The 14,836-nt window shown below is 46.7% G+C and overlaps 1 protein-coding gene across 4 annotated transcripts in view; it reads right to left on the bottom strand.

Annotated features, from left to right (window-relative positions):
* The window catches only part of TMEM117 (transmembrane protein 117), a 360,911-nt gene that overhangs the window by 318,481 nt on the left and 27,594 nt on the right, over positions 1 to 14,836 (bottom strand). Inside the window, exons 1-2 of one of the 4 annotated variants that reach the window (XM_045032344.1) lie at positions 6,437 to 6,473; positions 5,354 to 5,475 (exon numbers count right to left, since the gene is read on the bottom strand). The exons of 2 other annotated variants lie outside the window; for them this stretch is intronic. The gene's annotated coding sequence lies outside the window, so the exon portion shown is untranslated. Of the gene's footprint in view, positions 1 to 5,353; positions 5,476 to 6,436; positions 6,474 to 14,836 lie in introns of those variants that run through there. One more of the 4 variants, XM_045032352.1, reaches the window with a different exon arrangement.

The following is a 14,836-nucleotide window of genomic DNA, read 5'->3' as shown; positions in this document are numbered from 1 at the left end:
GGATTGAACCAGGGACCTCTAGAACTTAGTGCATGAGCCTCTACAGCATGAGCTAAAAGCCAACTGACTGTTAGGGCGGTAGAGTAAACTCAATTTCTCTCTCTAAGTGGTCTTGGTGCCACTAGATAGGACAGAACACCACACCCAGGAGGTGTGTGGGTTACACGTACATGTACATGTACACACACAAACTCTCTCTCTCTCTCTACAGAGTGCATAACATTCTGTGTAGCACTAACAAACCAAAAAGGGTTCTAAACAGCAGCTTATTCATTGTGGGTTAAATTCACTCCTGCACAGACACCCAGCAGAAAGCTCACATCCTTCAGGGACTGAAGTCCTGCAATGGTACAAACACACATGCCTTATCTGCACTAGAGTTCCATTGACACTGCTAGTGGAAAGTAAATCTACCTGCAAAGAGAGCATGCTGGGCCCCAAATGAGCAAGATACTTAAATACGTGCTTAAGTCCATCCCTATACAGCAAAGCATTTGAGTATGAATTGTTGCTAAACTAGGACTTTAAAGTTCGATTTTCAAAAACCTAATGGCTCTTTGAAAATCCCAGATCTAATGCAACAGGGGCTTAAAAAAGCAAGTTCAAAACTTAATCTCCAAACTAAAAATACACATGAACCATCACAATTATAACAGAGAAACATGTAATCAATCACTGAGCAATTAGCTTCAAATGTTCTCCAACATGTTTTCTGAACACCTTACACTAGCATAATCCATTCATGTTTTTGATTCATCTACTTGGTGAGATGGTGTTTTGACAGCTTTTACACAATAATTTGTTAATTATTAAAGCAGCTGTGTCAGTAAGAATATTAAATTATTTTCCAAGAGCCTTGTGGATAATCTATTCTTGTATTTGTACAGTTCAGTCATTGTTTCGTTTCCATAGTTTGAAAATGACTTGATATAAAATTAATTCCATGTTGTATCAGGGCCAAACTCAGTTCACAGTACACGTTTCAACTCTGTCAAGCAAAAACAATACTTGTCTTTGTCTAGTCTAATGGATTTTTTGATGTTGTCACTAGCTATTTTAGACAGTGAAATAAAGGACTATGACTTAAGCATCTGAAGTACTTGTTAAGCTGATGCAAACTGAAATACCAGATTTCACATGGAAATGGTACATCTTTGGATCTATTCTTTCCTAAGGAGTTATATACCCAACTGGGGAGACGAGCCCTCCTTTTCCTCCAAATGCTTCTTAATCCTAAATGTGCTTTTGTTCTAAGGAAAAAAATAAAACTATATTTTTTAGTTTGTTTTATCCATTGATTGTCCAATACAAACTGGACAAGTTTGTTAACAATGCAGTGTGTTCCATAATATAAGCCATCACTAATGCATCACTGGACAAATACTGACAATATTAAATATACACACACACATCCCAAACGTGTAGAAGTAATATTCATGGACCAGATTCCGACACCATTTACGGAGTAAGGTGCATCTCATCATGAGAATGGACCCAAGAATCTGATCCCATGTGAAGAACTACACAGCCATGGGGTGAATGAATATGTGTAACTTTGATTGCTTTCCCTGCCCTTTGCAAACTGGGCCATCTCCCCCAATATCACCCCACTGAACAACTTCAAACAGCTGCCATTTTTTTTTCTTTAAATTGACCTGCCACCGGCACATCTCCACTCCCCAATGTAATACTGCACTCAAAAAAGTTAACCTCAGTGAACGCTGGATGGGCAAGATTCAGTATGGGACCAGCAACAGCTTTCCTAAGCATAATGTCACACATGTAAAGTCTCATATCTTCTGGCCCTGCAGGGCTAGAAATGGTAGCTTCATGCAACTGGGAAGAGAGAAATTTCTAGCTCACATCCAGCAGGAAGATGCCTTACATTTGAGAGCTTTTTATAGAAAATATTAGCTATATTTTACGTTAGTTTATATACCCTCCATCTGAGGCCTGTGCAGATGAATGCAAGGAGGGCAGCTGGCTTTCTATTTAGATACACTTTGTGCAATAAGATAACAAATTAGATGCTTGAAGTGTTAATAATAGTATTGCACATTAAGTAGAAAGCTCTTTTTTTGTCATGAAAGAAGCACTCCACTCAAAGAAGGAATCACGTCACCTTGCACTTGAAGGCACTTTTTGGATTTAGAAAGAAGGTTACAATTGTTTCTTCTTACAATGCCAATCTTTACAATATCTGAGAATTCAGTCTCTGGTCACAAGCGAACCAGTAGTTGAAGACTGTATTATTATTATAAGTTTCAAGTGAGGTTGGATTGAAAATGCATAGCAAGCTTGAGTTTGACAGGTACACCCCATCCTCCTGAAATAACTGTGGTGCCCCACAGAATATGCCAGGATGTGAAACTACTGTCCCCCCAAAGGGCAACAAGAATTTGGTCACTTCCCTGTTCACATACTTCCTGGTTTTGTCCACCCTGGCAGGGTTCATGGCTCCCCGCCAGACCCTGCGCTGAAGCATATCTGACCAGACAATTATCAGAGGGGTAGCCGTGTTAGTCTGGATCTGTAAAAGCAACAAAGAATCCTGTGGCACCTTATAGACTAACAGACGTTTTGCAGCATGAGCTTTCGTGGGTGAATACCCACTTCTTCAGATGCAAGTGGTGGAAATTTCCAGGGGCAGGTTTATATATGCAAGCAAGAAGCAAGCTAGAGATAACGAGGTTAGATCAATCAGGGAGGATGGGGCCCTGTTCTAGCAGGGAGGTGTGAAAACCAAGGGAGGAGAAACTGACGTGCAGGTGAATGAACCAGTGATGGTGTGGCTGATCTGGTTAGGTCATCGAGGTTTGTTGCAGAGAATATGCTTCAGGTTGGCAGGCCACCCAAGGCCTGTGAAAGTGTGGGATCATTCTCCAGGATGGGTTGTAGATCCCTGATGATGCGCTGGAGGGGTTTTAGCTGGGGACTGTATGTGATGGCCAGTGGAGTCCTGTTGGTTTCTTTCTTGGGTTTGTCTTGCAGTAGGAGGCTTCTGGGTACACGTCTGGCTCTGTTGATCTGTCTCCTTATTTCCTCGTGCGGGTACTGTAGTTTTGAGAATGCTTTTGTAGGTGTTGGTCTCTGTCTGTGGGGTTAGAGCAGATGCGGTTGTACCTCAGTGCTTGGCTGTAGACAATGGCTCTTGTGGTATGCCCGGGATGGAAGCTGGAGGCATGAAGGTAGGCATAGCGGTCGGTAGGTTTTCGGTATAGGGTGGTGTTAATGTGACCATCAATTATTTGCACCGTAGTGTCTAGGAAGTGGACCTCCCGTGTAGATTGGTCCAGGCTAAGGTTGATGGTGGGGTGGAAGCTGTTGAAATCGTGCTAGAACAGGGCCCCATCCTCCCTGATTGATCTAACCTCGTTATCTCTAGCTTGCTTCTTGCTTGCATATATAAACCTGCCCCTGGAAATTTCCACCACTTGCATCTGAAGAAGTGGGTATTCACCCACGAAAGCTCATGCTGCAAAACGTCTGTTAGTCTATAAGGTGCCACAGGATTCTTTGTTGCTTGACCAGACAATGTTAACACTCGGAAAAGTTGCCAGGATCTGCTTCAGGTTCCTCTTATTTTGAAACATTAACTCCACCCCTTTAAGTGTTCCCAGATCATTTTCTCCCAGGTGTATCACCAATATATCCGGTGGCTGCTGACGTACTTGCACACCATACAACAGCGGTATCAGTTGATCTCATAACATGGCCCTCCATGCATGCCAACTGAGTAATGCTTCGCCACTGAATCCCAGCTGGGAGCCCTCAGGCAACCTGGATGTGTGCCTATGCACCCAAAACACAATGCTGTGCCCACAGATCCACATCCTCATGTGTATAGCCGGCTGTCCCATATCTGAAATGAGAACCCAACTGATTAATGTTGATTTTCCACTTGCGATCTTACATATGTTTGGTATGCAGTAGATTGCCAGCGCCTGATTACCAGAATAGCCTCTGCTTCCATACCTATCTGCGCAGCTGCCATAGCCGCCCCTATTCTGAATGAGTAGGAACCAAATTCATGGGCTGGCATCCCCAACCTCGTTATCCCCCATCTCAACATGGTAATCAATTGATATGCCATGAGGGGATTCCTGTCTCTGTGTAAAAAAAGGAGGCCTTCTCCCTTCTACCGTATTGCCATGTAAGCCCCCAACACCCGAACAGGACCCAGGCTTGCCACCCTCCCCGGCTGACTTGATCAGTTTGTCTCTCAGGTGCCACAAGGACTCCTAATTGTTTTTGATAATTACTATGAAAATTCCTTCCCTCTTCTATAACCACCACCTAGCCATGCTCCATCTCTGTATCATCCAACAGTGTATAGTCCTCTATGGCTGACAACACTTCTAGAAGTTCTCTCTCCTCTTGATAAATGAGGTTATAATCAGTTAATAGCACTTTTTTAAAAACGTATTTACTCAACCATGCAGAGCTAATGCTAATGTTGTCCTGATTAAAATTAATGTTTCCCTACAAAACGAAAGTTAAAAGGCACTGTGACATCTGCTTATATTTACCTAGTCATATTTTCATTTGGAAACACATGGTCCTAAAATGGTTTATTATAATATTCCCCATTTCAGTTTGACACATACAAATACAGTAAAATAAAACTATTCCATTTTGCTGCAATAAGAGAACAATAAACTGAATAATTAAGAGGCAAAGTCAACATTTTCACTGATTACAATATATGTTGCAATACTGTGTTCTCTTAGGTCACTGTTTGCATTAATTCTGAGGATATGGTGCCTAATAAAATGCCCAGATGTTCTTAATAGTTAATTAAACACTGTAATAATTCATAAGCCCACAAAACAACCTACATGGTATGGATCACAATGTGCTGTGCAGCACATCCAGACTCTCAGATAGGCACCCTTCTAGAAACCTGGATTGATACAGATAGATAAGATCCAAATTTTGCAGAGTCCTTCAAGATTTGAACATTTCTGGATGTGATGGACTGTGTTCAGAAGTAGAGGACCAGCTTCATCAGCTATTACAGTTGAGTTGGGGCATGTTTCATCAGAGAAGCAAGAATTGACGTGCTACAATAGAAATCTATCAGCCGAAGGGGTAAATCATGCTATGTGTCTTTAAACTTCTATATGAAAAGCAGGGCCGGCTCTAGGTTTTTTGCCGCCCCAAGCAAAAAAAATTTTGGCTGCCCCCAATCCCAGCTCTAGGCTCCTCGCCGCAACCCCCTGCTGCCCCAGCCCTGGGCTCTCCCCCTCCACTCACACCCCCTGCCGCCCCAGCTCTGGGTTCCTCCCTTACCCCCCACCATTGCCCCCCCACACACCTCCTGCTGCCCCAGCCCTGGGCTCTCCCCCCTCACCTGCACCCTCTTTCTGCCGCAGCCCTGGGTCACTGGTAAATCGCTCCCAGGCCAGGTCATTCAACAGGAATTTTAGATGTGCACAGAACACAGACAGGATTGGTTCCCATATGGTTACAGAACTGCAGTAAAGTGGAACAGTTTTCAGCTTGTGTGATTGGAGGATATCTGGATGCATATTATAAGACTGTCCTCCATAAATGAGGACAAGTTGAGGTGCCTTTATTATTCTTTTGTTCCACTCTTTCTTTCTATGGGGAATTTGCCAATGCAGTATCACTGTCTTCCTTTTAAACAAACAAACAAAAAAAAGGCAATGGCTGTTGAAAATAGCAATCCCAGTCCTAATAACCACTGGGAAGCATTTCTTGCTCAATTTTATCCTACTTTTTCTACAGCAAGTTACAATGGATCAGTATATTTGATTTGGGAGAAATGAAGTAACAACTGCCCAAACTGAGCTTGAGTACTCCTGAATTTTGAGGTGTTCAAATCTGGAAGGCAGGTGCTTGGGGGGGTGGCTGTGGCTCCATGGGGGAGCATGGCAACATGTATGCAGCAGTGTGTCAGGCGCTGCATGGAGCCAGACACGCTGGTCTGAGTGGCACGGTAAGGGGGTTGGAGAACGGGTAGGAGGTTTCGGGGGGGGCAGTCAAGGGACAGGGAGCAGGGGGGGTTGGATGGGGTGGAGGTTTGGCGGGGCAGGGAGAAGGGGGGGTTAGATGGGTCAGGGGTTCCGGTGGGCAGTCAGGGGACAGGCAGTGGTTGGATAGGCATGGGAGTCCCAGGGATTTGTCAGGGGACAGGTGGGGGTGGGCTCCTAGGGGGCAAGTTGGGGGGGGTCTCAGGAGGGGGCAGTTGGGGACAAGGAGAAGGGAGGCTTAGATAGGGGGTGGGGTCCCAAGGGGCAGTTAGGGGCAGGGGTCCCAGGAGGGGGCAATCATGGGACAGGGAGCTGGGGCGGATGGATGGGTTGGGGTTTCTGTGGGGGGCAGTCGGAGGGAGTGGATGGTGACAGGGTGGGGCTACCCTCCCTCCCCGTGGAGTGTCCTGTTTTTTGAATGTTAAAATATGGTTCCCTACCCTTCACAATGCAACTCTCCACTCACAGCACACTGCAGCATGAGGTCCCCCTCTTTCCTTTCCAGTTGGTAGTGGCCAAGGGAATGCTGGGAAATGTAGTTCTTTCCCTGCTCCAGGGCTGGCTCTATAGGCAGGGAGCTAACCAAGGAACTACAGCTCCCAGGGCCCCTGTTGGTTCTCAGCTCCCATGCTGGATCCCTGCAGCCCCTGCAAATGGGCTGCCCCAAGCACGTGCTTGCTTTGCTGGTTCCTAGAGCCGCCCCTGATGAAAAGCCATCTTTACGCCTCTTCTAACAATCATTTTGCTTTGCAATGCTATGATCTCACTGATGAGCTGTCTTGAACTGAAACTTTAAGAAATAAGGTAAAAGTTACACTTCTTTAATAGCAATAACCAGGTTTTCCTAGAAATTGTGGTTTTCATTTTGATTTACATAAATACCGTCAGAAAAAATTGTCTTTCCTTTTCAAAGCCCCCCAGATACATTTCAACTTGGAAAGAAGCCATAACAGATAATATCTACAAAGGTGACCAATTAAAAAATAAGTAAAGTTGTTATACCAATATAATAAAAAACAGCAGGATCTTATTAAGAGGGATAAGGCAAAGATGCCACATTTATTGCAAATATAATAAGGCAAAAGATAAAAATAAACAACGTTGTTTAACTGCTTATTCCTATCACTACTTATTCCTTATACACGCACACACACACACACACACACACACATATATATTATATATATTCATTCACACAATCATTCATTCAGGTTCTGTATAGGTGCTATAGTTACCAGCCTAGAAGTTGCTCATGCCAAGTTACTGGCCAGGTATCTTGGTCATGAGGATGGAGCCGAGTCTGTGTCAGATGCACCTGATGCTCCTGGAGGTTGGCTGCAGAACCAGAGACTCAAAATCCTCAGTTTTTAGAGTCCATTTTTAAAGGAATTAATTCCTATGTTAGTCTATGGGAACCATTTCATCCTGCTGTTGTTGGCTCAATTAGCAGATGGCACATTCCTGGTGGCTCCACACTGTCTAAAGTGGCACATTCCTTCCAGGTGTTTGGGGTGGATCCCAGTTTACCCTCTGGTAAACTGGGGTTGTCTGGTAGTCCACTTGACACATTCTTCGGCTGATGGATCCTTTCCAGGCTGGCACCCCCCTAACCATCAGGAGCGGCTCTAGCCATTTCGCCGCCTCAAGGACGGCGGCACGCTGCGGGGGCGCTCTGCCAGTCGCCGGTCCTGCGGCTCCAGTGGACCTCCCGAAGGCGTGCCTGCGGATGCTCCACCGAAGCCGCGGGACCAGCGGACCCTCCGCAGGGACGCCTGCAGGAGGTCCACCAGAGCCGCCTGCCGCCCTCCTGGCGACCGGCAGAGCGCCCCCCGCGGCATGCCACCCCAAGCACGCGCTTGGCATGCTGGGGTCTGGAGCTGCCCCTGCTAACCATTCACGTACATCAAACATTCATCAACATACATTCCATATCTTAACCATATTTTAATTTACTGTCTTCACCACTTTTGGGGTGTGTGTTAATTCCTATGAGATTCCCGGCCCTGTACTCACAGAGGGTGGGAGTCTGTTTGTTTACATTGTATCAATTACAGCTTAAGGCTAGCATAGTGTTTACTTCAAGGACAAAGTCAATTAACTTGTTTGTAAGTTTTACATAGTAATAGAGTATTTTTAACAGAACAGATTCAATCAGTGTTTTCTGCAGACAGGAGCCCACAAGCCCCAACAGAAGAACTAAAAGACCTCTGCACTTGGTGAAACTGGGGGGTCACTGTCACTTGGGGGAATCACTGTTAGTTCCTTCTTTAATATCCCTACAAAGTACCAAATGGAATGACATTCCCAAACAACTGCTCTTCAGGGAATTTTTGATATATTAGTAAAAACAAAAATTTCAGGGACAGATCCTCAGCTGTAAATTGGCATAGCTTCATTGAAGTCATATAGCAATGCTGATCTACACTAGCTGGAGATCTAGCCCTCAATCTTTACAATCTACAGATGAAATCCATTCCATTGCATAACGTGTGAGTATTCAGACTCTATGCAAGTGTTCTAATGGAGAGGAGATATCTATCCCCAGCCCAGGGCGATGGTGTGGCATCACCATGAGTCCCCTCTCCTATCAACAGGGATAACAGTTACAGCCCAACCACACCAGTTGCACACTGTTTTGGGGGCCACTGAATCCTCATAAATGTGGATCTGTGACCTCTCCAGTGGCCATCCACCAGCCCATCCTATGCAAGGCAGGCACAGAGACACTTTCTGCAACTGGCAGACAGGGGCGGCTCTACCTTTTTGGCCGCCCCAAGCAGTCATGCGCGGGAGGCGCCCCGGAGCCGCGGGAGCAGTGGACCTCCCGTGGGCATGACTGCGGAGGGTCCGCTGGTCGCTCGGCTGGACCTCCCGCAGCTGCGGACGGTTCGCAGGTCCGGCAGCTCCGCTTGAGATGCCGCAGGCATGCCTGCAGGAGGTCCAGCCGAGCCGCGGGACCAGCGAACCGTCCGCAGTCATGCCTGCGGGAGGTCCACTGGAGCCGCAGGACGAGCACCCCCTCCACAGTCATGCCTGCGGCAGGTCCGGTCGTCCCGGGGCTCCGGTGGACCTCCCGCAGGCATGACTGCGGCAGGTCCGCCGGCCCAGCCTGCCGCCCCCCCGGGAAAGGGCCGCCCCAAGCGCGTGCTTGCTGCGCTGGGGTCTGGAGCCGGCCCTGCTGGCAGAGGTGAACAGACATTCCTATGTGGCTGCTCCACCACTGGGTTTCCTGTGCAGCCTATACGTGAGGTTTTAGTGGCGTGGAAGGCCTAGTGCTGACTCTCTATATCATGGGGGAAATTCATCCTATAACTTTCTGTTTAAGCCAATTATATATCCAAGAATAAAATTCAGGAACTTGTGTAGTAAAGATACAAACTGTAGTAACAATAAACTGTGGGACAAACCATGCAGACATATCAGTAAGTCCACCTGTAACTGAAGGCTGACATTTATTCAGAAGAGCTATTTTTAGGATACATCAGACACCCATTGGAATGTAAAAGGCAGGGGAAAAGAAAATAGTAAATTCTTAAACTGTACATAAAAGAATAGAACTCCAATATGTTATGAGAATACCATAATTCATATTTCTGGTAGGGAACAAAATAAAATGTAGTTTTGAATGAAAATATTCCAAAGTGACATGAAAATCTTTACATTAGGGGACAAAGAATATCCTTACATGAAAAACATATTAGTATGATACAGAAGGGAAAAAATCCCATAGCTTTAGGACTGGTAAATTCCCTTTCATTCTTACATACCCACAGAATAGGTGATATGGTCAGCTGTGCTGAGGGCACCTCTAAGTCTCTTGAGTCTTTAGCAAACAGTTACTATATTTTAAAAGAAATAAATAGAAAGCATAGAAAATGTTAACATGTATCCTCAACTCTGCAGGGCAAGCATCAGAGCAAGAAGTTTTATTTTCTTCAAAGGTAAGTGCTTCATAAAGGAACATGAGAATTTTCATTCTAGATCAGATCAATGGTTCCTCTACCCCAGTATATCCTGACCACGGCCAGTAGGAAGGTGCAAGTAGCCTCAGACTGGCCAATTAAGAAATGATCTGCCCATAAGGAAAATTAGACACCCCTCCCCCGTTGTGTTATGTGTGAGCTGAGAGCATTTTAGGATTGAACTCAAGAAGCGTGAAGGGCTATGTCAAAGGGCGGGACTCACCCCTGCAGCGCCTCCTGCTGGTCATCCATGGAATTAGTGTTTCCAGCTCCAGAGCGCCCTCTGCAGGCCGGTGTCCTGCCTGCCGCTGGGCCCAAGTCCCTCCTGGACCCCAGTGCCCCCTTTCAGTGCCAGAGTGCTGCCCCCTCGCAGTACCCCCACACACACATCTGGGTCTCCCCTCCCCGGGGAACCTCCAACCCCCTATTCCCACCTCAGTGACTACTGCCAGTCACCATCTAGCCCCCATTCACTGGGGCAGACTGCAGTCTGTAAAGGCCACTCATGGCCGGCAAGGGGGGTTTGGACCTGCTGCCTCTGCCTACCTTTGGACTGCCCCTCTGCAACCCCAGTACCCTTTCCGGCCTTTACCAAGGCCTGCAGCCTGGGGGGTTTCTAGGCCAGAGCTCCCCAGCTCCTCTAGCCTTCCCCCAGCCCTGCTCCAGTCTCAGTACCCTGCTTAGCTCCTAGCAGCCAGGCCTGTCTCTCTCCACGGCGAGCAAGCGAGAGAGAAACACTTTCTGTGTGCTCCTGGCCCACTGCCCTCTTATAAGGGCCAGCTGGGCCCTGATTGGGGTGTGGCCGCATCTGTGGCTGGTTCCCCAATCAGCCAAGGCTTTCTTCATAGCCACAGCCCTCTCTAGGGCTGTTTTAAGCCTTTTAAAGCAGGAGCGGGTGACCACCCCACTACAGGCTATAAGTGCGAGGCCCGCCAGAGATATCAGTTGGCGGCTCCTTCATGGGGCCGTGAGCACGGGCGTGCTTTTGGCGCGGTTTACCCCTGTCCCAGACACCTGCCCCTTCTGCGGCGTGAGGGAGACCCTGGCGCACGTTTACTTAGAGTGCGCCAGGTTGCAGCCCCTATACCGGCTCCTCACGAACATACTGTTGCGTTTCTGGCTGCACTTTTCCCCTCACCTCCTTCTTTATGCACTACCTATCCATGGCCCCACGAAGTCATGGGACCTCCTGGTCAACCTCCTCCTTGCCCTGGCTAAAACGGCCATCTACACAACCAGGGAGAAAAGGTTGGCCAATGGAGACTCCTGTGACTGTGAGGCTTGGTTCCGATCTTCTGTCCGTTCACATATCCGGGCAGAGTTCTTCTGGGCAGCGTCCACTGGCTCCCTTGACGCCTTCGAGGAGCAGTGGGCACTGTCCGGGGTTCTCTGCTCAGTGTCCCAGTCAGGCTCCCTTCTTTTGACCCTTTGACCGCACTCCTGACCCTGTTCTTTTATTGGTTGTCCCCCGAACTCAGTTGGGTTTTGAGGTCCTGTAGATCCTCCCCTTAGGGTGGGGGGGGATCCTTTAGCAGTGGGCGGGCTTCCGCTATAAGGCTATAAGTGTTATATCTGACTCTCTGCTTTCAGTATATCCCACTCTAACATAAATGCCATTATACCTAGACATACCATTACTGAGAAACTGCAATATCTAGGCACTGTGGGAAGGCAGAGGCCTTGTCTACACAGCAAGTTAGTGTGCAGCAAGCCAGGGTATGAATCTACAGCTGTCAGAGTCGCCAGGTGGGCTGGCTAAGGCAGGAGCAGATGCTGGCTAGCATGGACACAGGCACGGGCTAGAGTAGCAGCAGGCTGCAGCAGGAGTAAGGGCTGGCTGGAGCAGAAGCAGGAGCTGGAGTGAGAGCAGACAGCTGAAACTACTGGCAATGAGAATGCTTCTGGATGGATCACAGGAAGTGGCATTGAGCAGACTGGAGGGACTGCTTCCCTTAAGAGCCTATACACCAGCCTTGGGATCACCCAGATGTGTCCTCACCTATGAATTGGCTGAACCCTGGCTGAATGGCACAGGGCAATCACAAGACCTGCAGGTAATTGCCTCTATGACTCATCACACTCTGGATCAAGGATGGCTTATCAGGCTTAAGCAGGCTAGGGCTCAAAGTTAAATCAGGATTAGGCAAGCTCAGAGATATCATAACAGCGCATCAACTTGCCACGTGGACCCTGCTATGGGGCACTGAAAGTTCCATAGTACACTTTGGGAGCATGTCAAAGTGCTCTACAGAACTTCTAGGATACATCTACACGGGGATAAAAGACCAGTGACACAGCCATGCTTGGCCCAGGTCAGCTGACTCCCATTCATGGGGCTCGGACTCTGGGGCTAAAAACTGCTATGTAGGCTCCAGCCCAAGGTTCCAAACTGAGCCAATATGTCTACACAGCAATTTTTCAGCTCCACAGCCTAAGCCTGAGTCAGCTGACCCAGGCCAGCCGCATCCATTGTGTAGATGTACCGCACTAGTAAACAGTAACAGTGTCCACTTAATGAGTTAGTGCATGGCAAGCTAGTGTGCTGTAGATTCAAACAATGGATTGCCATGTACTAACTCAACGTCTAGAAAAGCCGTTAATGTCACCATCTGAGTTATCATAGAATCATAGAATCACAGAATATCAGGGTTGGCAGGGACCTCAGGAGGTCATCTCGTCCAACCCCCTGCTCAAAGCAGGACCAATCCCCAACTAAATCATCCCAACCAGGGCTTTGTCAAGCCTGACCTTAAAAACCTCTAAGGAAGGAGATTCCACCACCTCCATAGGTAACCCATTCCAGTGCTTCACCACTCTCCTAGTGAAAAAGTTTTTCCTAATATCCAATCTAAACCTCCCCCACTGCAACTTGAGACCATTACTCCTTGTTCTGTCATCGGGTACCACTGAGAACAGTCTAGATCCATCCTCTTTGGAACCCCCTTTCAGGTAGTTGAAAGCAGCTATCAAATTCCACCCCCATTCTTCTCTTCTGCAGACTAAACAATCCCAGTTCCCTCAGCCTCTCCTCATAAGTCATGTGTTCCAGCCCCCTAATCATTTTTGTTGCCCTCCGCTGGACTCTTTCCAATTTTTCCACATCCTTCTTGTAGTGTGGGGCCCAAAACTGGACACAGTACTCCAGATGAGGCCTCACCAATGTCGAATAGAGGGGAATGATCACGTCCCTCGATCTGCTGGCAGTGCCCCTGCTTATACAGCCCAAAATGCCGTTAGCCTTCTTGGCAACAAGGGCACACTGTTGACTCATATCCAGCTTCTCGTCCACTGTAACCCCTAGGTCCTTTTCTGCAGAACTGCTGCCTAGCCATTCGGTCCCTAGTCTGTAGCAGTGCATGGAATTCTTCTGTCCTAAGTGCAGGACTCTGCACTTGTCCTTGTTGAACCTCATCAGATTTCTTTTGGCCCAATCCTCTAATTTGTCTAGGTCCCTCTGTATCCTATCCCTACCCTCCAGTGTATCTACCACTCCTCCCAGATTAGTGTCATCTGCAAACTTGCTGAGGTTGCAGTCCACACCATCCTCTAGATCATTAATGAAGATATTCAACAAAACCAGCCCCAGGACTGACCCTTGGGGCACTCCGCTTGATACCGGCTGCCAACTAGACATGGAACATTGATCACTACCCGTTGAGCCCGATGATCTAGCCAGCTTTCTATCCACCTCATAGTCCATTTATCCAGCCCATACTTTAACTTGCCAGCAAGAATACTGTGGGAGACCGTGTCAAAAGCTTTGCTAAAGTCAAGGAATAACAAGTCCACTGCTTTCCCCTCATCCACAGAGCCAGTTATCTCGTCATAGAAGGCAATTAGGTTAGTCAGGCATGACTTGCCCTTGGTAAATCCAAGGTGACTGTTCCTGATCACTTTCCTCTCCTCTAAGTGCTTCAGAATTATGGTGAGCAGACAAGTTTAACTCTGAATTTCTTTGCTTTGGTCAATTTAAGGTAGACTTGTAATGTCCTTTTAAACATAAGGTTTGTATTTACTGTTGTTAGTATTACATCAGGCTGACACAACTGTGCTGAATCAATTCAAAAGAAAACAGTGAAAATAGATATTGATTTCTTGTAATGCTTTAGAACAATTTTCAGTAAGGAAACAAACAGCTGAAAAATCTGCTTTAGCAGCTGAAAAAGCAACTATGTTTCTTGCTGAAATGCAGATTGTTGAGCTCAGCAGATGTGATTACATTCCAGATTATAAAATGTTCAATGAAAGTTACTTGGGTGAATACATTTCTCCTCTCTCTAGATAACTGCAATGTATAGACAATTATGTTCGTTAGAAGGCACCTAGGGAATGTGTGGTGATATGCTTTTATTGTCTTTTTTTTTTTTTAATGTTTCGAAATTTCAAAGAAACTACATATGTTGGAACTACAACATATTTAAAATTATCCTGTGGCCTTCTGTACTCCCAAACTAATGCAAGATCCTTCTTCATTCTACTTCTTGGCATAAATTGTTTCAGAACTCCATTCAAGGCAGTAATTAGTGAGTTTTTTTCCAGTACCTCACAGAATCTATGAGTCTATGAGAAAAAGAGTTTAACTGGAATCCAGATTCTTCACAGGTGACATTTCTGCCTTGAAAAAAATAGCTCCAGTATAGTATTCAGTGTTGTTGTGACCATCTTGGTCACAGGATATTAGACAGACAAGGTGGGCGGATAAGGTAATATCTGAAGAAGTGCTCTGTGTAACCTCAAAAGCTTTTATCATCCATAATAAACACTACAAAGTCTTTTGTGCTTTGCCATCCAAAAGGAAACATGCTGCGGCTGAACACTACAGGATTATGTTCCTTTGGTTGGTTGCCTGTTTATCATGTTTTGGACACTAGAACACAA

This window comes from Mauremys mutica, chromosome 1 (genome assembly GCF_020497125.1).
Source record: "Mauremys mutica isolate MM-2020 ecotype Southern chromosome 1, ASM2049712v1, whole genome shotgun sequence".
Lineage (NCBI taxonomy): Eukaryota > Metazoa > Chordata > Testudines > Geoemydidae > Mauremys > Mauremys mutica.
The sequence above is the reverse complement of the archived record's forward strand: the minus strand, read 5'-3'. Positions and strand labels throughout refer to the sequence as shown.